General features: G+C 34.4%; 1 protein-coding gene across 11 annotated transcripts in view; it reads right to left on the reverse strand.

Annotated features, from left to right (window-relative positions):
- BAZ2B (bromodomain adjacent to zinc finger domain 2B) overlaps positions 1-26,325 on the reverse strand; it is a 496,556-nt gene that overhangs the window by 298,716 nt on the left and 171,515 nt on the right. For all 11 annotated transcript variants that reach the window (XM_037849039.1, XM_037849033.1, XM_037849042.1 and 8 more), the window contains exon 4: positions 979-1,021. The gene's annotated coding sequence lies outside the window, so the exon portion shown is untranslated. The remainder of the gene's footprint in view (positions 1-978; positions 1,022-26,325) is intronic.

Here is a 26,325-nt window from a genome sequence, read left to right on the forward strand (position 1 = left end):
AGAGTAAGATTCAGTGACTCAACAACTTACTCTAGATTTATTTCTGTTTAAGAGGATTTTTCAAAAACACTATAAAATCCCATTACAGCAATTCAGATTTTACTAGAATTTTATAATATGGATCAAAATTTTGGATCAAATTTTCTTTAGGTAACATATCATTTCCTTACATAGAGTAGAAACTGAACCTTTAAACAAATTAAAAAGGAAGAGTATCACTTACTTAAAAGAACTATCCTTTTTCAAACTACTCTCCATATTTGGAAGACTCTTTAGAAACCATTTAAATGTCAGCGAAAAATTTAAACAGTGTGCTGGTTTGAATCTGTTATGTACCCCAGAAAAGACCATGTTCTTTTAATCCATTCTTGTGGGGGCAGACCTATTGTGGGTGAGACTCTTTGGTTAAACCTTGGTTAGGTTGTTTCAATTGGGAAACAATTCAAGGTGGGTCTTAATCTTTTACTGGAGTCCTTGGTGAAAAGGATAAAAGATAGTAAAAGCACAGAAAGCTGAGAGAGAAATGCCCAGAGACATTTGGAGACAGCCACTGAAACTAGAACCAGGAGAGAAGGACCAGCAGATGTTGCCATGTGCCTTCCCATGTGACAGAGGAACCCCAGATGTCAGCAGCCTTTCTTCAGAGAAGGTATCTTCCTCTTCATGCCTTAATTTGGACATTTTCATGGCCTTAGAACTGTAAATTTGTAAACTAATAATACTGAATTATGCATGTAATTTCAGTTATAAATTTAAAATAATTCTCATTTTAAATGTTTTTTTAAGTGCTTTAAATCAATATTTTGAAAGTAAGTAATTAACTACAAGTGTGAGATGTGATTCATTGAAAAGGTAAATATTCAACTGGCTGCTGAAATAAAATTTTAAAATTTAATTATTTTTAATTCTATAAACTAATTCTCATTCTTAAGAGAAAATGTAACATCCTTAAAAGGTTAATTATCATTTTGTTCTTACTGTGATCAATGTGGTCAATCTTGTGACATCACTGTTGAGAAACCTACAATAGGAAAAACAGAAATAGCAATCAGCTGAATCATGCTTGAGTAATTTCCATAACTAAAAAGTTTGTTGAGAATTTTCTTTCTTGATGCCATAAAATCATATTTAAATCAATCTAAAGTTTTCAGGAAACATATAATTGGCATGACACAAAAAAGCATAAAACACCTGGAGTTTACTTAAAGATCATTATTTATTATAGTATGGCAAGTTATGGTTCTGTTTATAATCAGAGACACCCCAGGGTTAACATAACATATTAGAAAATAAATAACAGCACATTTGGGTTAGAAGTTTTACTTGTTTTCAAATATTTATTAAGAAGAGAATCTTAAATATATAACAAACAAAAGGTAGTCACTGTTTGCTGATAAACCTTTATCTCTTGGGATAGCAGCTCAGCCAATCAGACAAAATGGGAGAAAGAGAAAATATGTGATCTATTTAATATAGTAGAGATTGCCTTATCCTAATCCTTATGAACAATGACAGAACTATTAAAGACTGAAAATATCACTGAAGACAATCTAGTCTACCTATAAACCCAAGAGAAGTTATGTTAAACTATTTCCTGAGTTATATATGGCTTCAAGTTCTTACTATATTATCTAAACTTTTAGAAATTTCTTTATTAACAAGGCATAATTTAAGATGAGTTTCTTACATGTTTAGTGTTAAAAAGTAACATATTGTTAAGGTATTTTAAGGTTTATAATTGGCTATCATGTGTTATTTCATCAGCTCCTCATAAATTCCTTCAAAGAAGCAGGAAAGAGATACCATTTTACCCTCTGGAAAAATAGTTGAGAAAAGCTGCATAACTTATGCAAGCACACAGGACTGAGTTTTCTTTGGTTCCTCTTTTACCTCACACCTTCCATCCAATCCATCTTGACAACTATATTTCCTTAATCTAGCCTCAATTCAAGTACTTCTCATAGCTGCTAGTTGCCTTGCTAGTTCGATATTGCTCTCCTATATTAACATTATAGTCTCCCTACTTCTATCTTAACACTGTCGCAAAATGTTCACATCACTCTCTTATCTCAAAACTGTCCAACAGCTTTCCCCCTGCTTAGAATAAAATCCACAATACTTACCATGGCCTATAAGGCCTCCATCACCTGGTCCCTGGACTACATCCTATGTTCCAGTCACAATGGCCTTTTTGATATTCTCTAAGCACATTAAATTAGTCTTACTTCAGGGCCTTGACATGTGCTGTTCTCTCTGCCTGGAGCAAGTGTTCCCCAGATCTTTATATGACTGGCTTTCTTACTTCATTCAGGGCTCATAAAAAATGACACCTCATCAGAGGGGCCTCCACTGGAGACTGTTGTTTGGCTGTAAACTCCACGAGGAAAGAGACCTTGTCTATCTTGGTCACTTGCACAGTACCTGGAACACAGTAACTTCTCAGTAAATACTTGCTGAATAAATGAAAAAGTAATTACTGAGTTTCTATTGCATCTAGCACCATGCCCAGGGTTATAGAGGATCCAAAGAGAAGTATGAAATACAACCCTTAACTCTTACAATATTACCATCTATTTAAGGAAAATATACAATAAGAACTTGGTATACATACCAAAAACAAACAAACAAAAAACAAAACAAAAAGGCAAGGCAGGGTGTGGTAGGGAAGTGAGGAGCAGCAAATTCTAGGTATGAGATAATGAGGGTTTGGATAGCAATGATGGGGAAATGTAGAGGAAACAGGAGACCCATGATACATTTTAAACGGAGAAACTTAAGAGGACTTCATGCTAAATTAAGTATCAGGAATGAAGACAGTGAACGATTACCTCAAATTCTAACTCATCAAGGCACACTGAAAGAAATCTACAGAAGTGGTGTAGGATGACTTTTGTTTTGAACATTAATTAAGCCCAGTATTATCACAGGCCATTCAAATGGAGATGCTTCCCATGAGCAGCCAGAAATTGTAATTTAGAATACTAGTCCATGTAAGATAGAGACAAAGACAGAGAGAGAGAAAGAGAAAGAGAAAGAGAGAGATTGATTTGGAAATTAGTTATATACAAGTAGCAGTTAAAGCCATGATTGTGGATGAGTTCACCAAGGGAATGAATATAGAGAACAGAATAAATAGCAGAATTTAGAAAATACCTATAAATAAGGCTCATGGGAAGCAAGAGAAGTGGCATTGTAGTTGTTTTTTTTTCTTTTTTTTTTTTTTTAAAGTCAAAGAAATAGAGAAAAGGAAAACACAACGATTGAAAGCAAAAGAGGAGAGATTTTCAAGGAGGAGAAGTGTGGAGCAGCTTTAAATGATGCCGGGGGCGGGGGCGGCAAGGAAGATAAGACTGGAAATATACTCTCTCCAAACAACCCCACCCCACTCTGCCCCATCAAATCAGAACAGAAATAGATGAAACATATTACTCCCTGTATCCAAATATACACCATATGCCTTCAAGGAACTACTGCCTAGTCATATGCTGTCAGTTTTAATCAGTACAAAAACAGTCTGGTGACGAAAGCAACTACACTTTCTATAAAACTCTATAATTGAAAAGAAAAATTCAAAAATCTGTAAATAGTTACATTTCTGTAATATTCACAACTGAATAAAAAGATATTATCTAAGTAAATATTCTGGTTTTTTTATTTTTTTTGGAAACAACACAAGATAATTAAGACTAAACCTATAATTTAAAATGTGTATTTTACTTAAAGCCCTGAAGCTTATGGTGTAAAAAGCTAGTAAAAGCATACTTTCCTCATGGTTGCAATTTTTACACATAGCTTACTGGGTACTTGCAATTGTCTTGGGACAAAAAACACTTCAAATTAAAATGACACTAGCTTGACAAATCTTAAAGCTTCTCACAAAAATCATATGTGTCTTTCACAAGCCAAAGGTAATTCTTTAATAGCATCTTGAAACTAGGAAATACATTCAAATTACACATAAAAAGTAATGTTACATTTTATGAAAACATAATTAATATATTGGCTATATGCTATTTCTCTCCAAGTCACCATTTTGGTAAATATATACAGAGAAAACGTCAAATATATTTATCCTCAGGAAACACCTACCAACATTAAACTGTGGAAAAAGAAGGTTAATTCATGACGTACAATTCTGTATACTTTTCCAACAATTAGAGTATATTAACTTTATTTTTCCTCTTACTCTGACCCCAAAACACAGAAAGTCTTCCCTTATATAATCAATTTAACATATGCAACTCAATTTTCATTTGACAACTCTAAGGAAAAAAATGAATAGAATACCTACTTGCTTTTACTCACCTCGCTCAATCTGAACAATGGGAATAGTCACTAAAATGTTTAATCCTTTATTTACATACCAGCTTAATGTTTTTTCCTGCTCTATATTGTTTCCAAGGGTGTGGCTATATAATAAAGAAAATTATTTCCAAACTTTACATGTGAAAACAAATCTTATAAATTATATAACTCTGCAGGCTGTTTCAGTGTGTTACTCTTGGATTATGGACTTGCAAAGGTTAAAGATATCTCTATCATTCTCTTCTTTAAGTATCAACTACATATGTTCTGGCACACATTTTTAAGGTTAATAAAAACTTCATAAAAATTGGCCTCCTGAAGTTGCTTCTATCACTGTCCAGCTATTCTGACCATTACAACTACAACTGCAACAAATACTACTATTATTATTATTTCTACTTCTTCTTCTTATTATTATTATTATTTGAGGAGTATTAATTGGTAAAACAAAAATCACCTGCCTCAGAGATATCTAATAACCAATACTTTTTCGGAGGGAAGGAGAGTGGTACTTGTAAACAACAATGTGATCTTCCACTAATGGAATACTCAATCCAGAGCTGTGCCATGGAATCTTCTTTAATGATGGAAATGTTCAGTATCTGTGCTATCCAATATAATAGCTTGTAGCCAAATGTGGCTATTGAGCACTTGTAAAATGGTTAGAGTGACTAAGGAGTTGACTTGAATTTTATTTAATTTTAATTATTTTTTATTTAAACAGTTATATGTAGTTACTAGCTATGATATTGGATGGTGCAACAATGTACTTCTGAAACCTTACCAGGACTAAACTATAAATGGTGCTCCTATATATTTGAAAATGTATTTTCTCTATTTTTTAGAAATGAAAAACAAAACAAAACAAATACAACTCTGTTTGATAAGATACGTTCATTCCAGTAAAACTGCTTCAAATTCGGAAGAGGGAAATTCTTTATCTTCAAATAACTTTCAAGTTTATGTTTTGGGAGAAAAAAGGGTTTATTTTACCATAGGGTCTTTGTGTCATCGTGCTTGTAAGAGGAAATAGTCTTGAGTTTTGAAGAACTGAGTTTTAAACCTCCTCAGATTGCATCACTATTGCCTGGTGTGTAAAAGTTTCAATTAGCTTTACTTTGTTCAGCTTCATTTACTCATGTACTGTTCCGTTAAAAACCTTAATACAACATAGAAAACCAAATGAAATCTATTTTTTAACAATCTTAACAGTCCTGATCACTGGGACTCTCTTTTGCTGTCAATTATTTACCCTTTCTTATTATGTTCTAAGGAGCAAAAATGAGCAAAGCTCATCTGTCTGTAAGATAGAGTTTTAACTAAGCATTTAATATGGTACTTATGAGAGACGCCTACCACCTCATTCTAAAGCTGGCATATAAATAGAAGATACTATATAACATTAATAGAAGTTTTGTTAATACCATATTCAAACAGTTTTATCAAGTTAGAAATGCCCCGGATCAATACACTTAATCTACATACAAAAAAGCTTTCTAGTGACACATCTAGTGGTAGCAAATCATTTTCTTACTTATACAAATAATAATTATGTTGGTATCCAAGTTAAAAGTTGTTTCCTGATTCATTCAAGATAGAGAAAGGAAAGAAAATAGGCAGGTTGAACAGATATGGATTCCAATTCCAAGCAGCATTTTGGAAATTGCACCCACTGAATGCTTCCTGTCCTCAGTTTTATCTGTAGGTCTAGGCTGGGTATCTAGTATGCTGCTTTCCTTAAGGTTCAGAGAGGCCATGAAGGCAGTAGTTCCGATGATTCCTGCCACTGCACATTAATACCTGCTAAGACACATGGACATTAATAAAGGGGATAAAGCCTCTTTTCTTTAAAGTGACAACAAACTCCATGAAATAAAGTTATTTGTACACTTGTAGAACTGAAAGAATAAGAGTCCTGTAGATTCACCAATTCAAACCCCCCATCAAGTTTTCAGTATTTGCAACTTGTGATCAAGAAAAACAAGATCATTGCTATTAAGTTTCTACACACTGGCACCATCTAGCTTTGGAGACTATACCAGGTTTTTCTGGTAGGATAAAAAGACTTCTAATTCAATACCTACTCTGGAAGTAAGCAGAAACCCATTATACAGATGAGAGATATGCAGAAAGTTAGCAGTTAATGATTCTATTCCCTCCCATTAAAAGTTCTGAGAATAAAACAAATGACAGTTTCTCATTTTAAAACCCCTAACTTTGCAACATCAAAATCTAAAACAATGTAAGCTTCCTTAAGAATATTTTTCCCTCAAGACAGATGCTTTAAAAAGTACTAAACAAAATCAAAAGCAAAAGAAATCATGTACAATTGCTTTAAAATTCTAAAGAGATGATTTACCAGGATTCTAACTTTTTATTACCTTCCCCAAACCACCACTCTCTACAACTAAACACCTTGTTGTCAGTAGTACAAGTTCAGGTAAAATCAAATATAAACAGATAGCATTTTAAAAGCACTTTTTGTGTTGCCAATAATTTTACTTTGTCATAAAAGAAATTTACAGCACTTTGTGTTGCCAATGATTTTACTGTCATAAAAGAAATTTCCATTTCCATAAATAACTAAATAACTAAAACGTACAATTGATAATTTAACTATCTTTTCTCCAAAAGATTATCATTCACCTCAAAATGTATCATATTTTTCATTTGCAATACCTATTGTTTGTTTTAATTAAAACTTTTTTAGGAAAGTTATAATTCTGATTGTTTGGCTCACAATTTTTTTAGACAACTAACAAAAGTCATTATCACATGAAGTTTAGCTAGAGTCCAGATGACAGTTTAAGTATTTTGCTGATAACAAAACCATGTAAACAAAGCACAACTGGTTAGTAGACTTGGTGGATATTTTTAAAAAATTGAGTATGTACATCCACTTGTCTTTCCAAACTTGACCACTTTATTCTTTCACTAAAAGTGCTAACTATTAGCACTTCTCAAAATCTTTACTCACTTGTTCATAGGTTTTTACTTTAGAGATATAAATGGGCATCCAATAGAGGAAGGAGGTAGTAGTACTGCCAACTAGTGTTGAAACATTCTTGAGGTTAATATATACACAATATCCAAAAATGAACCAATCATTCAGATGTAGTAACAATGGAGAGTTTCATTTGAGAAAAAAAATATGCTATTACTATATTTTTATTTCTCTAAGTATCAAACGTTCCATAGGAAATTCAACTCAAATTGTAGATAAAAAGAGACTTAAAGCCTTTAGGAAGTGTCAGAAACTAAGTAAAAACACATTTTCTGCATGTAAATTATGGGAAATTTTAGTTTTTTTAATATCAGATTAGCGTCCATCTTAGTCCTGCCAACAGATGCCAAATCAACAGAAAATTTGTGACTTATATTAAAATGTGTTTTAAAAAAAATCTCACTTGAACAAGGTACCAAACAAGACAAATATAAGCTTATAGTTTTATGAAGTTTTCATGTACCATAGCTGTGATGGTTAGGTTCATGTGACAACTTGGCCAGGTGATGGTGCCCAGTTGTCTGGTCAAGCAAGCACTGGCCTAAATGCTACTTACTACAAGGACACTTCATGGCTAGTTAATAAACCAGAAGCTGCTTTATTAAATCATCAGTCAGTTGATTGCATCTGTGGCTGATTACATCTATGATGAACTTAAGGAAGTATCTTCCACAATGAGAGAATACAATCAGCTGGATTTAATCCAATCAGTTGAAGACTTTTAAGGGAGAAGAGAGAACTTTCACTTTTTTCTTCAGCCAGTCAGCCTCTCCTGGGCAGTTCATCGAAGACCTTCATCGGAGTTGCCAGCTTGTAGCCTGCCCTGCAGAATTTGGACTCATGCATGCTGCCCTACAGAATTTGGACTTGTGCAACCCCACTGTTGTGTGAGACACTTAAATAAAATCTCATATTACAGATATCTCCTGTTGGTTCTGTTTCCCTAGAGAATCCTGACTGATAAAATAGCTAAAAGACTGAAAAGTTGAGCTATTCCAAAGGTTCAAACTTTAGACCTTGTTCTAGTTTGCTAATGCTTCAGAATGCAAAACACCAGAGATGGATCGGCTTCACTGGAGGATGGCCAATGGTGTCCGGAAAACCTCCGTTAGCTGGGAAGGCATGTGGCTGGCGTCTGCTCCAAAGTTCTGGCTTCAAAATGGCTTTCTTCCAGGACGTTCCTCTCTAGCAAGCTTGCTCCTCTTCAAAATGTCACTCACAGCTGCACTGAGTTCCTTCTCTTTGAGTCAGCTCATTTATATGGCTCCACTGATCAACTTAGACCCACCCTGAATGGGTGGAGCAACACCTCCATGGAAATTATCCAATCAGAGTCATCACCCCCAGCTGGGTGGGGCACATTCCAAAGAAACACTCAAAGAATTACAATCTAATGAACACTGATAACGTCTGCCCACACAAGATTACATCAAAGATAATGGCTTTTGGGGGACACAATATATTCAAACTGGCACAGACCTAAACCAAACTTTGAAAGATCAATTTCAGACAATGGCTGTGAAAACTGGTGAAGCAATTAAGCAATCTAACAATGCACAGGTCAAAGAAATATTTGGTTAGCTTCAATAATTAAAGTTACCACCACTACTAATAAACATAGGTTTTAGATATTTATATTTTACTCTTGCCTTTAAAAGAACTTTGCTATGACTTTTTAGGGATATTAACTAATGCTTATTATTATTTTTTTCCTTAGAACTCCTAGAATGATTTCATCAAAGAACAGGAATCTGATCCTTATAAGAAGGAATAAGAAACCTGATACTTAATTCAGAATTTTCATACATATTCATTATATAACTTAGGCTATCTCTTGGTACTTTAGTTCACCAGATCAAAATTATCTACTCCACAAGGATGTTATGAAGTTCAGTTAGTAATGCTTATAAACTTTTCTGAGGTACACAGATTAAAAAATGGAATATAGGCATACATACAATTGTTATATACTTGATGAAAATGCCACTTACATTAAACAAATGTGAAAGTCAGAGTTTAAATCACAACCAATCTCACAGTTTTGTAATTCACTAATTCATTCTCTCATTTAAATATTAATCAAATACTTCATTTGTTCATTCATTCTATAAATACATATTGAGTGCTTTTCTATTTCTGAGAATATAGCACTGAACAAGACAAAGTCCCTGTCTTCACAGAACTCTTACATTCTAATAGGTGATACCCACACACCAACTAAAAAGCACAAAAATGTTATTCTTTCTCATAGCAAGAAGAAGGATACAGAGGATGGAGAATGATGGCAAACCAAGTCTTTCTGAGACGATAATTGCCCTGAGACCAGAATGACCGGGGTGGGGTGGGGGCGTGGGGACGGACAGAGGGAATAGCAAGTGCCAAGGCCCTGAGGCAGGAAGGCTTGGTGTTTTCAAAATATGACAGCAAGGTGCAGGCCTGGTACACAGTGAGAAAAGAGTAGTGGGACAGCAAGGCACAAATCATGGAGGCCTTGGAAGGCAACGGCAAGCAGCTTGTTATTCCAGGCATGTTTAAAGCTATGTGGGATGTTTTGACTAAAGGAGTAATGTGATCTGATTTTTTAAAAAGAAAAATAAAGATATTCCAACCACTATGTAGAATAATCTTGGGAAGGACAGAGGGAAAGAACTGAAACCCAGAGACTACGAGAAGGGCTGTAGTTATTCAGGTAGATAAGGTGGCTATCATGATAGCCATATTGATGGTGAGAAGTGGTTGATTATTTGGCTGTTGATGAACTAAATAAAAGAAAAAGAAGGGTAGTCAAGAATGATCCGAGATTTGGTTAGAGCAACTGTAAATGGCACTGCCAATCACTGAGATGGAGAACAATAGGTTGGGGGCGGAAAGAAACCAAGAGTTTAGTCTTAACCAGGTTAAGTAGCCAAGTGAAGAATTTCAGGAAGGATGACATGATCAACTGTGACAAATGCTGCTGGGAAAAGACTTAACAAGAGGGCTAAGGAACAACCACTGGATTTAACAAGACAAATTTCACTGGTGCTCTTGACAAGAATGTTGTGCTGGTGGAGTGGTGAGGACAAAAGTATGAATATGGTGGGTGAGATAAGAATGAGGATGTGTTTACAGTGTATATGGGACAGCTCTTTGAAGGAGTTTTACTATGAAGGGCTGTAGAGAAATGGAACCTGGAGGGGGATATGGAGTACTGAAAGGTACTCCATATCCCCCTCCCATTTATATTAAAATGGGAGCTAGTAAAGCATGTTGATATGCTGATGAGAAGGAAAAAATGATAGGGAAAATTACAGAAACAAAATCAATATTACTAAGCATCTAGTAAATGCATACAATTGTCGCTGCTAGAAATGCGAAGACAATAAACATAAGACATGGCAACTAACTAAAGGACTATATGGATACTATATTGAAAACCATAATGGGAAAACACCAAGTATATATAATTCAATCAAAAATCCTTTAAAAGTACTATTATTTTGTAAGAAAGGCTCCCATGTTAAAAATATTATGCAAATCAATGCTGACATATTTTTGACATGACAGCAATACCCTTCTAAGCCATACATACGCAGCTGCAAAGTATAAAAATAATGCCATGCACAGATTTTATTTGATCATGCACAGTGGGATTTAAATAGGATCAACATCAGACTGAGAGTAGAGCTAGCAATTTAAAAACATCTCCACTGTACTTTCCCTTTACTCTATGTATTGACTCATTTCCACTTTTGGATAGACAATATCCCTCTATTGTATAACTGATCACACTACTCAAAACAGGAAGCAATTTAATACCTTTGATTACACAAGTCTTCATCATCCCCAGAGTTCCCTTCCCTTTACGTATTATTAACTATTTCCAGCCATGCTCTCTTTTCTCCTTAAGGAAGTTAAGAATTTGACAGTTAATAGACTACCAATTAATTAGTACATTTACATTTTAACATTTTTCTCTAATTATAAGATCCTTTTTCTCTTTTGTTTTCTATGTTACAACTTTTTCTTTAAAAAGTAGATGAGGTAATATACAGTAAGATACACAGAATACAAAATTAAAATAAGAATCAAAGAAATTAAAGGTGAGAAAAATAAAACGAGCTCAAGAATAAGGTTGATATAAAAAAAAATGCATGACATAAGGCTCTCTACCCTTTGTTACCAGTGGACCAAATATATTGCTTTGAACTTCCTGGTAACCAATGCAAAGAAGAAATCACTATCATACACAGCTTTTGTTTGTTTATATCATTCGCAGTGACCATTAGATGAAAATAAACCAGTTTCTTGACGAATCATAGCTCTTTTTGTTATTGAGACCCGAGGAAAGTCTTTCTACCGAATTGTCAAAAATATTCCAGCATTATATACAAAAATGAGTTTCTCAGGACTGTTTATTTAACATCCCTCAGAGAAGACAATGGCATAGTACTTAAGAGCATCTAGCAGCTAAAACAGTATGGTTAAAGCGTGTTGAATATAACTTTAATTTAAGGATAAGATCTAAAATATCCAGAGCAATGCTCTATATCTTTCAGGCATTCCTCCCTAAAATATTACAATTTTAAGAATCACAATGAATTTTAATTGAGATAAAATTCACCTAACATATAATTCACCTAACATATAATTCACAATTTTAAAGTGTACAATTCAGTGTTCTTAGTATATTCACTATGTTCTGCAACTATCACCACTATCTAATTCCAGAAACACAAAAAAGAAATCCTATATCCATTAGCTGTCACTTCCCACTTCCTCCTTCCCATTCATACTCTCTGTCTTCTATGGACTTGCCCATATGGGACATTTCTTATAAACAGATTCACAACATATGTGGCCTTTTATGTTTGGCTTCTTTCATTTAGCAAAATGTTGAAAACATTCACCCACGATTTAATGTAAATCTGTACTTCATTCCTTTTTATGCCTGTATAATATTCCATTGTGTGGATTATCAAATTTTTTCATCTACTCATCTGTTCATGGACACTTATGTTGTTTCCAATTTTTGTATATTATGAAAAATACTGCTATGGACATTCTTGTATAGGTCATTGTGTAAGCATGTGTTTTCATTTCTCTTGAGTATATACTCAGGAGTGGAGTTTCTGAATCATATGATAACTCTAACATTTTGAAGAACTGTCAGACTGTTTTGCAAAGGGACTGCATCATTTTACAACCCCACCAACAATGTACAAGGATTCCAATTCTCCACACTTGGTATTTTCAGGTTTTTTTTTTTTTTTTTTTTTTTTTAATTATTATAGTCATCCTAGTGGGAGTGAAATAGTACCTCATTGCGATTTGATTTGCATTTTCCTAATGATTAATGATGTTGAGCCTCTTTTATATGCTTATTGGCCATCTATACACCTTCTTTTGAGAAATGTCTATTTAAGTCTTTTGCCTATTTTTTACAGTGGGTTGTTCATCTTTTTGGTATTGAGTTGTGAACACAATGAACTTTTAAGGACTGTCCTCTCTTACCAGTTTTCAGATTAAGAGTGACAAAATTTAATAGTAAGAGTTTGTGTGTATGAAGATTGGTGGGGACAGTGATGATAACTACTGTGATACAGAAAAAACATCTCCATATTATAAGGATGTATCTTATAGTACTAACTAAAGTAATATCAAAATCTCTGCACTGCATCCTGTGAATTCCCTCCTTACCAATCAGATATATTGCCTAGTTAATAAACAGTTGATTTATGGTTTGTTAATTTTCTTGGGGTATGGTAGGAACATGTTGGAAGCAATGTAGTTATTTTAGGTTATTTGTTTTTCCTTATTCCTTTGTTTTGGTTTTGTTTGAAATGTGTTTTTTTTAATTGTTTGTTTTTTAATCATTTGATAAAGTTAAAAAACACAATGAATGAGTGTTAAAAAAAAGTAGATGAACATTGGGGGGGAGGAGGGAAATGGAATGTTTTGGATGGTCTTTTTTATTTTAATATTTGGAGTAATGGAAATGTTCAAAGATTGACTGTGGTGATGAATGCACAACTATATGATGATACTACGGACAACTGATTGTACACTTTGGAGGACTATATGTTATGTGAATTTATCTCAAAAAAATTGCATTAAAGAAAGAGAAAACAAATAAACAAGCAAAAATAAACAGTTGATATCTAAGGGGCATGTTGTTTAACATTCAACAAAAACTTGAAATTGTTAATTAGAAAAAAGATAGATATTAAAACAGCTTGCAATATTTCAATAGAAACTAACAAAATAAATGGATATAGCTTAAAAGAGAAAAAGCTCTGATTTTTGCATCTTCACTGTGTGAAGCTCACTTCTAAGGCTCTTAATTTTAAATAATAATACTGAAACTGCTGGGAGAAAAAGGCAAGATCATGAAAAGATACCAAACTTAATCATTTGAATATCTAAATTTTACTAGACAAAATTTTAAATTCAGTACCGTCATAGTAAATGAATTTTATTATACCATTTACTATTTTTTTCCCTCATGTTAGGGTTTCTATGACATGCCTTACTTGGCATGAACTCTGTTCTACATAGTGATGCACAGGCAGCAATTAATATATGTCAACTATTCTGTGACAAATTATGTCTTGACTTATAATTTCACTACCATGTTTGTGATATTATCAATGATACTTAAGTGTTACATATTTGCACCACACAAACTTGTTCTCAAAATAAAAAAGATGCCTTAAACGAAAAAGGATTCTTCTTGTTCTCAAACTGTAAGTGAATTAAACAGATACAAAAGTTGGAATACTTTAAAGAGAATGGCAGCCTTCAGTTTCTAAAAATAACTGTGAGGTGAGCTATTTAGATGAAACAATGATTGTTTTTGGAGAAATCCAAACAGTACAGACATACTGCAAAATGTTTAGAGTGTGTTCTTCCTTTTTATATCATATAGCTGGGCAAAACAGGCAAAAGAGTTGCAGCAAAAATACAGAAATGGATTTAATGCTGAACTATGATTATCCAACATGACAAAAAGTTTTCTAGCATTAAGTAGAAATATTGTAAAAAAAAAAAGCAAATATGTTTGCTTTTTTTGAAAAGCCAATAGTTTCAGGAGTTTTTTAAAACAAAAACATAAAATAGAAGATACCTAACATTTTTGTGACAAAAAATTAGTTATTTTGATCCAAAATAAAAACTAATTTCACTTTTACTAATTATTTTATTTTCATATCATTTCAAAAATGTGTATGAATGAAAATTTGATCATTTTCAGCAGTTAATTTATCTAGGGAGGCAAACTTTTTTTTACTGTATACCTTAATCCAAACAAACTCTTTCAATATGTTAAGATACAAAAAATGTTCTATGCTAAAATAGTAAGCCTAAAACAGACACTGCAGATTTTTAATACCCATCTGTTACAAACTAAGTTGTACATCATTATCTGAACCTAACCTTTCTCTTAGAAGCAACAGCATTATATCAAAAATGAAGATTCTGATCTTTGGTTGAAAACTTAGAATGATCTTACTAAGAAATCACATTCACTTTAGAATATGAACAGTTTCATTCCAGTATTTTAACAGGATTTTACTGTATAGAAAAGGGCAAGAGATACATAAAAAGTAAAGAAATATTCGATTTGAGAATCTTCTGCATATATCACCCTGAGGAGAGAGTGTCACCCCCTTAATTGAATTTTTCCTGTCATTTAGCATCCCAGGACAGTTCTTACCCTTTATTTCTCTTTGTTTTCTCTACATTTTGTCAGGCAAAAAGGAACCTTCTCTAGTAATCTTATACTAACCTCTGCCCTCTGCCCTCCAAACCAAATTCCAACTCCCCTGACTCCTAAACAAATGGGGTAATTTTCATTTCCCAAAAGATGCTGTATATACCTCTATCATTGAATTTATTTTCACATATTGCTAGGATTTTCTTTTTATCAGTTTGCTTTCTTCAATTAGACGCCCAGTTCCTTAAGAGCAAGAATTATGTCAGATATATAATAGATGTACAGTACATTTATTTTGAATAAATGAAAGAGAAGTGAAGAAAAACTGAAGATGTAAACCATTTATACTTATTCCATTCATTAATGTAACTAGTCATCCTTGTTTCACTGCTTTAGAACTTTGTTTTGCTATTCCTTTCTATTCAGTTTTTTTCTATAAAGACAATATTTGCTTTTCTGTTTTTAAATTACTTAAATACAAGCATGCCCTTTTAAAGTCAGTGTTACTTTTCAAATTTAAGAAAATCTTAAAACTAATGTGCATTATCAAAAGCAAAAACAAAAATCTCTTCTCATTTTTGAAAGACTGGGAATTAAGCACGTATTTACTTACATGTCTCTCAAACTATTATAAGCAACTTAAGTAAGGACTATGTTTAATTAGAAAGTTCTTTTTCAGAGATTTATGGAATGACTGGGACATGAAAGGTACTCAATAATTAGCTGAAAGGAGAAAGTAAAGAATGTGATGAAAAATATCAGAAAAAAAGACTACAAAGTGAGAAGGAAGAGGGGAAAGATTTTTTGAGAAAATTGGGAAAAAAAGGAATAAAAGAGCATGAAGTGGGGGAAGGATACAGAATTTGGCCAAATGAGGAGCAGTGACTTTCAAGAAAGTAAATGCAAACAAAAAACCATGAAGGGTTAACAAGACTGCACAGAGTCGAGAAGTGAAAGGAGAACTTGTTGTGAGAAACCTAGTTATAAGGGACCTAGAATAGCAAAAACAACCTTTGAAAAAGAAGAACAAAGTTGGAGGACTTACATTTCCTGATTTCAAAATTTACTACAAAGCTACTGCAATCAAGGCAGTGCGTCACTGGCTTAATGGTAGACATTTACATGAATGGAATATTAATGAAAGTCCAGAAATAAACCCTCACAATTTCAGTCAACTGATTTTCAAAAAAGGTGCTAAAACAATTCAATGGAGGAAGTAGATTATTTTCAACAAATGGTGCTGGGACAACTGGATATGCATGCAAAAGATGAAGTTGAACACCTACCTCACACTATATAAAAAAGTTAACTCAAAATGGGTTATAGACATAAATGAAAGAGCTAATACTATAAAAGTCTAAGAGGAAAATGTAGGCAGATATCTTTGTAACCTTGGATTAGGTAATGATATCTTAGATAGGACATCAAAAGTACAAGCACCTCAAGGGAAATAATTACACTGGACTTGCTCACTAAAAACTTTTGTGCTTCGAAGGATGCTATCAAGAAAGCAAAAAGAAAACTGACAGATTAGAGAAAATATATTCCTTATGACTCAATAATAAAAAGACACGTAACAGTTAAAAATGGGCAAAGACCCCATAATTACATGGAACCTTGAACAGAGGGTGAGATCTGTTTGGTTTGTACAGGTAAGCGTGGAGCCCCGATATGTCCCAGAGTACTTTGTGAAGAGAATAAAAAGTATTTGCAAAGCCCCCTTGAGGGACTGGGGAAAAATTGGAAATATTCAACTTCCCCACCTGGGGAATTCCTGATATTCTCACAAGCATTGGGCACTACCATCATAGTAGGCTAAGCCCTAGACCTTGTGAAGCTTGTTACTGCAAAGGAGAGGCTAAACGTACTTATAATTGTGCCTAAGAGTCACTCCCAGAGAATCTCTTTTGTTGCTCAGATGTGGCCTCTCTCCCTAAGCCAACACTGCCCTCCCTCCTACATGCGACATGACTCCCAGGGGTGTAAATATCCCTGGCAACATAGTACATGACTCTTGGGGATGAGCCTGGACCTGGCACCGTGGGATTGAGAAAGTCTTCTTGACCAAAAGGGGGAAGAGAAATTAAACAAAATAAAGTCTCAGTGGCTAAGAGATTTCAAATGGAGTCGAGAAATCATTCTAGAGGTTATTCTTATGCATTATATAGATAACCCTTTTTAGTTATTAGTGTATTAGAATAGCTACAAGGAAATACCTGAAGCTGTTGAACTGCAATCCAGTATACTTGATTCTTGAAAACGATTGTATAACTATATAGCTTATAGGGTATGACTGTGTGATTGTGAAAACCTTGTCGTTCCCACTTCTGTTATCTAGTGTATGGACAGATGAGTAGAAAAATGGGGGACAAAAAGTAAATGAATAATGGGGGGCAGAGAAGGAGATGTTCTGGGTGTTCTTTCATACTTTTATTTTTATTCTTATTTTCATTTTTTCTTGGAGTAATGAAAATGTTCAAAAATTTATTGTAGTGATGAATGTACAACTGTATGATACTGTGAACAACTGTACTCTTTGGATAACTGCAGGGTATGTGAGTATATCTCAACAAAATTGCATTAAAAAATGGGCAAAGGATTTGAATAGATATTTCTCCAAAGAAGATCTACAAATGGCCAATAAGCACATGAAAAGATGCTCAACATCGTTAGCCATCAGGGAAGTGTAAATCAAAAGCACCATGAGTTACCACTTCACACCCAGCAGGATGGCTATAATAAAAAAGATAGACAAAAACAAGTGTTGACAAGGATGTAGGGGAAATTGGAAACTCTATAAATTGCTGGTGGAATTGCAAAGTGGTCCAACCAGTTTAGAAAACATTTTAGTATTTCCTCAAAATGTTAAACATTTAGTTATCATATGATCCAACAGTTCTTCTCCTACGTATATACCAAAGAAAACCGAAAACATATTCACTAAAAATCCTATAAATGAACGCTCATAGCAGCATTATTTATAATAGCCAAAAGGGAGAAAGAATCCAAATGTCCATTAACTGATAAACAGAAAAACAAAATGTGATATTATCCATACGAAGAAATATTATTCAGTCATGAAAAAGAATGAAGTTCTGATATGTGCTATAGCATGGATGAACCTTGAAACTATTATGCCAAGTGAAGGAAGCCAATCACCAAAGACCACAAATTGTATGGTTCCATTTATAGGAAAGGTCCAAAATAGGCAAATCTAGAGACAGAAAGTAGATCAGTGGTTGACAGAGGCTAGGGAGAGAGAAAAATGGGGAAGGCTGCTTAATGGATATGGGGTTTCTTTTGAGGGATGAAATGTACTAGTTTATTTATTATGAAAAAGAGGAAAGACAGACATGGAAGAAAAGCTTCATTTTATGAAGGTAGTATAATTTTAAAAGCAAAACCAAATCAATTGAAGTTACAAAATCATAAATAAATAGGTAAATCAAATCCAGGAGAATATTAAAGTACTATCAAGAACGCTTAATCCAGAGAATGCAAGGTGGGGTCTATGTTTAAAAAGCAACTAAGGTTAATCATCACCTTAATAAATTAAGAAGAGAAAAATAATAATATCTTCTTAAAAATACTGAAAAAGTATTTAATACATTTCACCTCTTAGTTATTACTAAAAAGTCTTAGTCAAATTAGGAATAGTAGAAACACTCTTTAACATGAAAACATGTCAATGATCATGAATGCTAATGAAATTTAAGATATAATCCCATTAGAGTCAAGAAAAAAACTGAATATTTATTGTTACCACTTCTATTCATTATTGTTGCATCCCTACCCAATGCACTGAGACAAGAAAAAGAATTAAGAACTACAAAAATTGGAAAGAGTGACTTATTTAGAAAACTATTAAACCAAAAAAGAGATTTCAGCAACATGAAAATGTAAATAACAATTCAATTTCAATTCATCAGTAATAATGAGAAAAAAATATATATTTGCAATATTTTTAAAATTATAGATAAAATAAGAACACATTATTCATTCATTCAACAAATACTTAATCAGTGTTCTCTGTATACCAAGTACTACCCTAGGCACTTGAGATAAAATATTAATGAACAAAATGAATCTCTGTCCTATTAGCATGTGCATTAAAACGTAAGATATTCAAGATCTTTTCAGTGAAAAATACAAAAGACATAAAAATAAAGAGAGGAACAAACTATATTCTCCATGGGAAGACATGATATCATAAATATGGCAGTCTTCCTACAACTAATCTGTAAATTCAATGCAATTGTAGTGAAAATCTCATGAGAGTTACCTTGAAAATTTACAAGATAATTCTGAAAATCATATGGAAGAACAAAGGGACGGGAATAACCAGGACAATTCTGAAAAATATATACAAAATTAGAATTATCTTTATAGACATAAAAACTTATAATAAAGTTGTGTTAGTCAACACAGTAAGGTATGGATATAGGAGTATACAAACATACAAATACAACAGAAGATAGAGCTCAGATACGAATCTATGCATATTTGGAAATGTCAGACATCACATTAAAAAGTAGTGAAGGACTGCCCTCCCCCCTACGTGGGATCAGACACCCAGGGAAGTGAATCTCCCTGGCAACGTGGAATATGACTCCCAGGGAGGAATGTAGACCTGGCACCGTGGGACGGAGAACATCTTCTTGACCAAAAGGGGGATGTGAAAGGAAATGAAATAAGCTTCAGTGGCAGAGAGATTCCAAAAGGAGCCGAGAGGTCACTCTGGTGGGCACTCTTATGCACACTTTAGACAACCCTTTTTAGGTTCTAAAGAATTGGGGTAGCTGGTGGTGGATACCTGAAACTATCAAACTACAACCCAGAACCCATGAATCTCGAAGACAGTTGTATAAAAATGTAGCTTATGAGGGGTGACAATGGGATTGGGAAAGCCATAAGGACCAAACACCACTTTGTCTAGTTTATGGATGGATGTGTAGAAAAGTAGGGGAGGGAAACAGACAGACAAAGGTACCCAGTGTTCTTTTTTACAATTGCTCTTTTTCACTCTAATTATTATTCTTGTTATTTTTGTGTGTGTGCTAATGAAGGTGTCAGGGATTGATTTAGGTGATGAATGTACAACTATGTAATGGTACTGTAAACAATCGAAAGTACAATTTGTTTTGTATGACTGCGTGGTATGTGAATATATCTCAATAAAATGATGATTAAAAAAAAAACAAAAAAAAAAAAAACAAAAAAAAAAAAGTGAACAGAGTAAAATAAAAAAAAAAAAAAAAAAAAAAAAAAGTAGTGAAGGAGAGGGATCTAACATGGCGGCATAGAGAGGAGTGGAAGCTAAGTAGTCCCCCTGGAACAATTAAAAAAAAACAGAAACAACTACTAAATAATCCGGAATAACTGCAGGGGGGCAGACGTGACCATCCACTCATCATACACCAACCTGAATTGGGAGGAATGCCCGAGAGCACAGCATAAAATCTGTAAGTAAGAACTGCACATCCAAATTGGGAGACCCCTCCCCCCACAGCCCAGGCTACATAGCCTCGTGGTGCCAGAGAGAAGCTTTTCCCAGCAAGCAAATATAGCTCAGCTGAGCTCCAACTGGGGTTTTAATTAGCGAGTGTGAACTGCTCACTAAGAGGTACGAATCCTCAACAAGTAGACAGAGGCTTTGGGTGATGACTGACCTTGGAGAGCCAGAGGGTTGCCTTGGACTAGCTTTGTTCCCTTTTTGACTCAGTGGAGAAAGCCTCAGCCATTTTTAGTTCCCAGCTCTGTGACCCAGACAAGGTGGTGGCACAGGTAGAGAGAGACCACTGAAATGCTAATAACCTCCCCTTAGGGCATCTATCTACTCTAAGAGGAAAGAGGTGGGGCCCAGCTCTGCTACCTGCCTTCCATTCAGAATTTACATCAGGCAAGAATTATAGGTTAAGCTTTGCATCAGGCTGGGACTGCCCCTGCATGGCCCAGCGGCTCGGGGCTTCCCTTGAGGGACAATGTGAACTAGTGACGTAGCACAGCCTTCTCTCAGCAGAGGTCCCGGAAGATCACAGCTGAGAAGGGGGCCCACTGGGAAAACCCAGGGATGCTACGTCAATGCCGGTGGTTTGTGGGTCAGCGACAGAGAAAAGCTGGGGGAAAACTGAAATGAGGGTTTAGACTCTTGCAACAGCCTTGAATCTCCGGGAATACCTGGGAGGTTTGAATATTAAAGCGGCCCTGCCTCCCTAGCCACCGGGACACACACTCCACATTCAGGACAGTCAACTCCAACAACAAACCCCAACTGAGTTCACCAGCTGAACCCCACAAAAATAATTTCCCCACACACCACAGAGACAGAGCTGGGAAGAACTGACTTGAGGGGTATAGGTGACTCGTGGACGCCAGACAGTATAATATACATCACAAAAAGATGAGTGATACTTTACATTCATAGAAGAGCTTAATGTCCTGGTTTATTTACAGAAAAGATGCTTCTCACAGAATCTTCTCATAGTACTTCCAGTCTGCTTCCTGTAATTGCTTTATAGCATTCAACCTCAAATCTGTATATATCTGTATGGAAGATTACAATTTATGAAGCTAATTTACATATATTTTCACATTAGTTCTTAATAATACATTAGTGAAGTACATAGAGTAAATATCATTGCAGAAGAGAAAACTGAAACTCAAAGAGATTAAATGACTTACCCCAAATTCCACAATTAGTGGCAGACCACAGAGGACTTAAACATCAACATGCCCCAAATCTAAACAACTAGCAAGACTTCTCTTGGTCACGTGGTAGGAATAGGTGAAGGGAAATACAGAAAATGGTTATATGGTACGAAAAGCAGTACTGTGTGACTAACTATCCTGGTAGATCTAAATCAAGATTATCTCTACAATATCTTCTAGATACCTCATAGAACCATAGGCATATACCCTGGCACTTCATTTTCATACTGCTTTGAAATAAGGAACTAACGATTGATACTTGGACATGTTCCACTTCCAAAATTTTGACTACACTGAAAGTATTGAATCAAATAGTGATTTTTAAAGCATTTTTTATTTGGGTAGGTATGGAAGAACTGAGAACAAATAGTACATGATTTTATAATATACATAAGTTCTGATTCTGCCAAATCAACTCTTCACCAAGTTTTTGGCCTAAATAACAGTCATTATAATCCAGAACCAAGAGAACAAGGGATCAAATGTGTTACGGACAATGAATGAATGCAGAAGACAGGCATGGAAAAAAGCTAGTCCACCAAAGGATATTCTTTCCTTCCCATTGATCAAAAGCATTTACTGCTTTGTAGAAGCACAGTTGGGAGAATGAATTTAGTCAGCTACCCCTCAGTATTTAACTCTGACCCAGTTCCCAAGGAGTGATTAGGGTTCTGTCTGATCATGGAGTAGAGATGGAGGGAAAATCCCTAAAGTTGGCATTATATAAGGAGAAGCTCTATAGCCATGGGATTATTTTCATAGCCATGGAATTATAGCAAGAGCAGCTGCAATTATTCTGAGGGTAGGGCTGGGGGTGGGGGGAGTGGATAGATGCACAATCTCAGTAGACAGAAACCTTTTATGAAATGGGCAAAATTGTCAAAACTGTTTTTTTTATCAAGTGGCCATGTCACTTTAAAGTGGGTATAAAACAGAATTGGGATGTGGCCATGCACTTTTCCAAAGGAATAAGATAGTCTAAAAGTATGGCTAGCCATCATACAACAGTTTCAAAGGAAAAAAATCCCACCAAGACTAAAGTCCTCCCAACTGATTCAATTCTCTACCTAACCTCTGAATGAGAAACTGAATGATTAAATAAACCTATGATACCAAAGACGACAGGATATAAACAGTATCCTAATAAACAGGGAAGGAAGTTAAGAAGAATCCACCTGCATATTCTTAGGTAAAAAATAGGTCCCATTACATCAAAATGCATTAGTCAGAAAAAAGGGGAATTGAAAGTTTCTATCATTAAAAGGTATAAAATAAAGACAATATACGAAAGATTAATGAAGAAGACATATTCCAGGAAACAAGAAATGACAACTATTTTCTACTTCCAGGAAAACTTAAAAAGATTTTCTCTCTATGAAATAAGTTATAAAATGAAATAAAACAAGAGAATGAATCAAAATCTGCGAATTTAACACAATCCCAATCAAAGTTCAAAGGGTTATTTTCTGAAATGTAACAAAACTGGTCAAAATACCTGAAAAAACAGTCAATAGAAGAATTGGGAAATAAATGAGCAAAGACAGGAGATGTACTCTAAGAAACTCTAAAATTTATTATACAGCTAGCAATTAAAGGTGTAGTAGAAAGGAAAAAAGAAAACGAAAGATAGAATTCAGAGAGTACAAAAATGATCCTGTGAATTTATTTCGTATATTCAAAAAGCTGTATTTCAAATTAGTGGGAAAAAGAATGATTATTCAATAAATAGTGTTGAGACAATTGCCTAAGTACTGGGAGAAAAATTAAATTGGATCCATAGCTTGTAGATGCCAGATTTCCAAATGGATTTAAAGGAAACCATTTAAAAATACCAGCAGAAATGTTTTATTACTTTGGCACAGAAAACGACCTCCCTCTAGGTATGGCATATGGGTCAGAGACTACTTGTTATCCCTCCAGTGTCCATTCTTTCCTTTTCTCTTACCAATAGAAACTATCACCACTACTGTCACTGAACAAAACAAAACAAAAAACAACACAAATTTTAGCTGGCCACTTGATCATACAGTTGGAAGTTACATTTTCCCATGCTTTCTTGTGACTAAGTTCTGGACAACCTGATATGAACAAAAGTGATGTGATCAACTTCCAGGTTACATTCTTTAAAATAGGCCTATCTCCCTTCCTGATGAGTAGCAGAAATCAACAACTAGTGCAGCCATTTTGGACCTACATGGTGAGGATGCCAGAGCCATGCCTAGACCACTCCCCTCTGGACTAATTATGTATGATAGAAAACACATTTTTATCTTCTTTAAGCCACTACATTTTTGATCCCTTTGTTTTAGCAGCTTAGCCAATATTCTAACAACAAAGTTATAATTTATAGAGGAAATATATATATCAAAGCATTTATAAATTGAATACCATGGGAAATTACCTATACAAAATTGGAAGGCAAACTGAGGAAAATAAATCTAGAATATATGGTCAAAAAATTCTTCCTTACAAACAAGTAAACAAAACAAAACAAAACAAAACAAAAAAATGGACACACATCCCAAGAAAAATGGGCAAAAAATATGGGCAGGCAATTCCAAAGAAACTGTAAATGCCAAAGAAAATGGAGAATATGTTTTATCTCGAATATTCAAATTAATATGAATCTAAATAAAGATATAATGTTTCATCTAATAGATTGATAAGGCTTAAAACTGGGAAAGTGAAAACCCTCATACAGTTAATGAAAATATAAATTGGTACAACTTTTCTACAAGGAAACATAACAAAACAGATAAAATGTAATATATTTAGTCTTTGATCAAATAATTCAATTCACCCTACGGAAATAACCAGGCAGACACACACATACATACACAACACATACTCAATCCTCATAGCAATACTGGTAATAGTTAAAAAACAGGAACTTAAAATTCCTAAAATAAGGGGTTCAACAAATTGGAGTATATCCACAAAATGAGTATTATGCTGCACTTAAAAATGATTTAGGTCAATATGATTTGAGATGGAAAGATATTCTTGACATATGGTTGAGTAAAAAAACAGGTTTACAAAACAGAATGCTAGTAGGATGGCTACGTGTATAGACACATAGAAGAAAGTAAAATAGTGTATACTATAATATTTAGCAATTATCTCTGGATGGTGAGATTTCTGTGTTTACTTTTATTACTTTTAACAAAGGGTATAACATACTCAAAGTTAGAAAAAAACACTGTTTTCATTCATAAACAAAAATACAGAGGGAAGGAGATGTCAGTACGTAAACTTCTACAGAGAAGTCGTGTAAGTGAATACAAAAATCCCCACACAGAATTTATTAAGGGGTAATTGCTAGTGACCCTCCTTGATAAGAACAATTTCATCAGAGTCATGGGAGTAAAAGACGGCAGCATAATGCAACAGTTATTTTCAAGTCTACCTTAATCTCCATTCTCAATCCCCTTCAAATCAACCAAATTATTATAACTTTCAACAGGATTTCAAGATTCAATCGGGCTATCATCAATGGCCACAGTTTGTCTAGACATCTTATCTTTTGCAGTCAAAATTAACTATGCCTTTCTCTGTGGTCCTACAATACTTTGTACATCTATTTAAAATTTGCCTTATATTTATGGTTATTCTGAATATTATTTATATGTAGACAAATATTTATTTATATTTCTACAACTCCCCATCAGTTATATGTCCTTGAAATCAAGTACAGTTATTCATCTCTGTGTTTCTCAGGATTCTTAACAATAGTATCTGTGCCAGTTTGCATATATTATGTCCCTCAAAACACCATGTTCTTTGATATAATCTCATGGGCCAGAGCGGTAGTAGTGTTGATTAGGTTGGAATCCTTCGATTGAGTGATTCCATGGAGATGTGACTCAATCAACTGTGAGTGAAACGTTTGATTGGATAAATTCCATGGAGGTGTTACCCCACCCATTCAGGTGGGTGTTAATTGGATCAATGGAATCATATAAAGGAGTTCACAAACAGAAGAAACTCAGAGCTGCAACTTACAGAGACATTTGGAAGATGGCTGTTGAAAGCAGAGTTTTGCTGATGCTTTGGAGGTACTAGCCCAGAGTTTACCCTGAGAAGCTGGCACAGAGACATTTTGGAGATGTCATTTTAAAACACAACCTGAGAGCAGCTGCAGCTAAGAGAGGACAAAATGCCCCAAGAGCAACATTTTGGAGAACGCCATCTGGGAGGAAATGGAAGCCAGTCACGTGCCTTCCGAGCTAACAGAGGTTTTCTGAACACCAGTGGCCATCCTTCAGTGAAGATACCCTATTGTTGATGCTTTACCTTGGACACTTTATGGCCTTGAGACTATAACTTTCCAACCAAATAAACCCCCTTTATAAAAGCCAATCCATTTCTGGTGTTTTGCAAAAAAGCAGCATTAGCAAACTGGAATAGTATCTTTCATAGACTAGGCACTCCGCTGACTGCCCAGTACTTTGGATTTCATTACAAATATTCTATCTCATCACTACAATAAATCTAAGCTTCTTCTAAAACAAACTTAAAGAACAAGTTCAGAATTCGAACTTCTAAATTAGGAACAACTGAGTTTTCCTACAGCTATTACTTTCTGTTTCAGGACATAATCAACTTCTATAGGTTG

This window comes from Choloepus didactylus, chromosome 9, assembly GCF_015220235.1.
Source record: "Choloepus didactylus isolate mChoDid1 chromosome 9, mChoDid1.pri, whole genome shotgun sequence".
Lineage (NCBI taxonomy): Eukaryota > Metazoa > Chordata > Mammalia > Pilosa > Megalonychidae > Choloepus > Choloepus didactylus.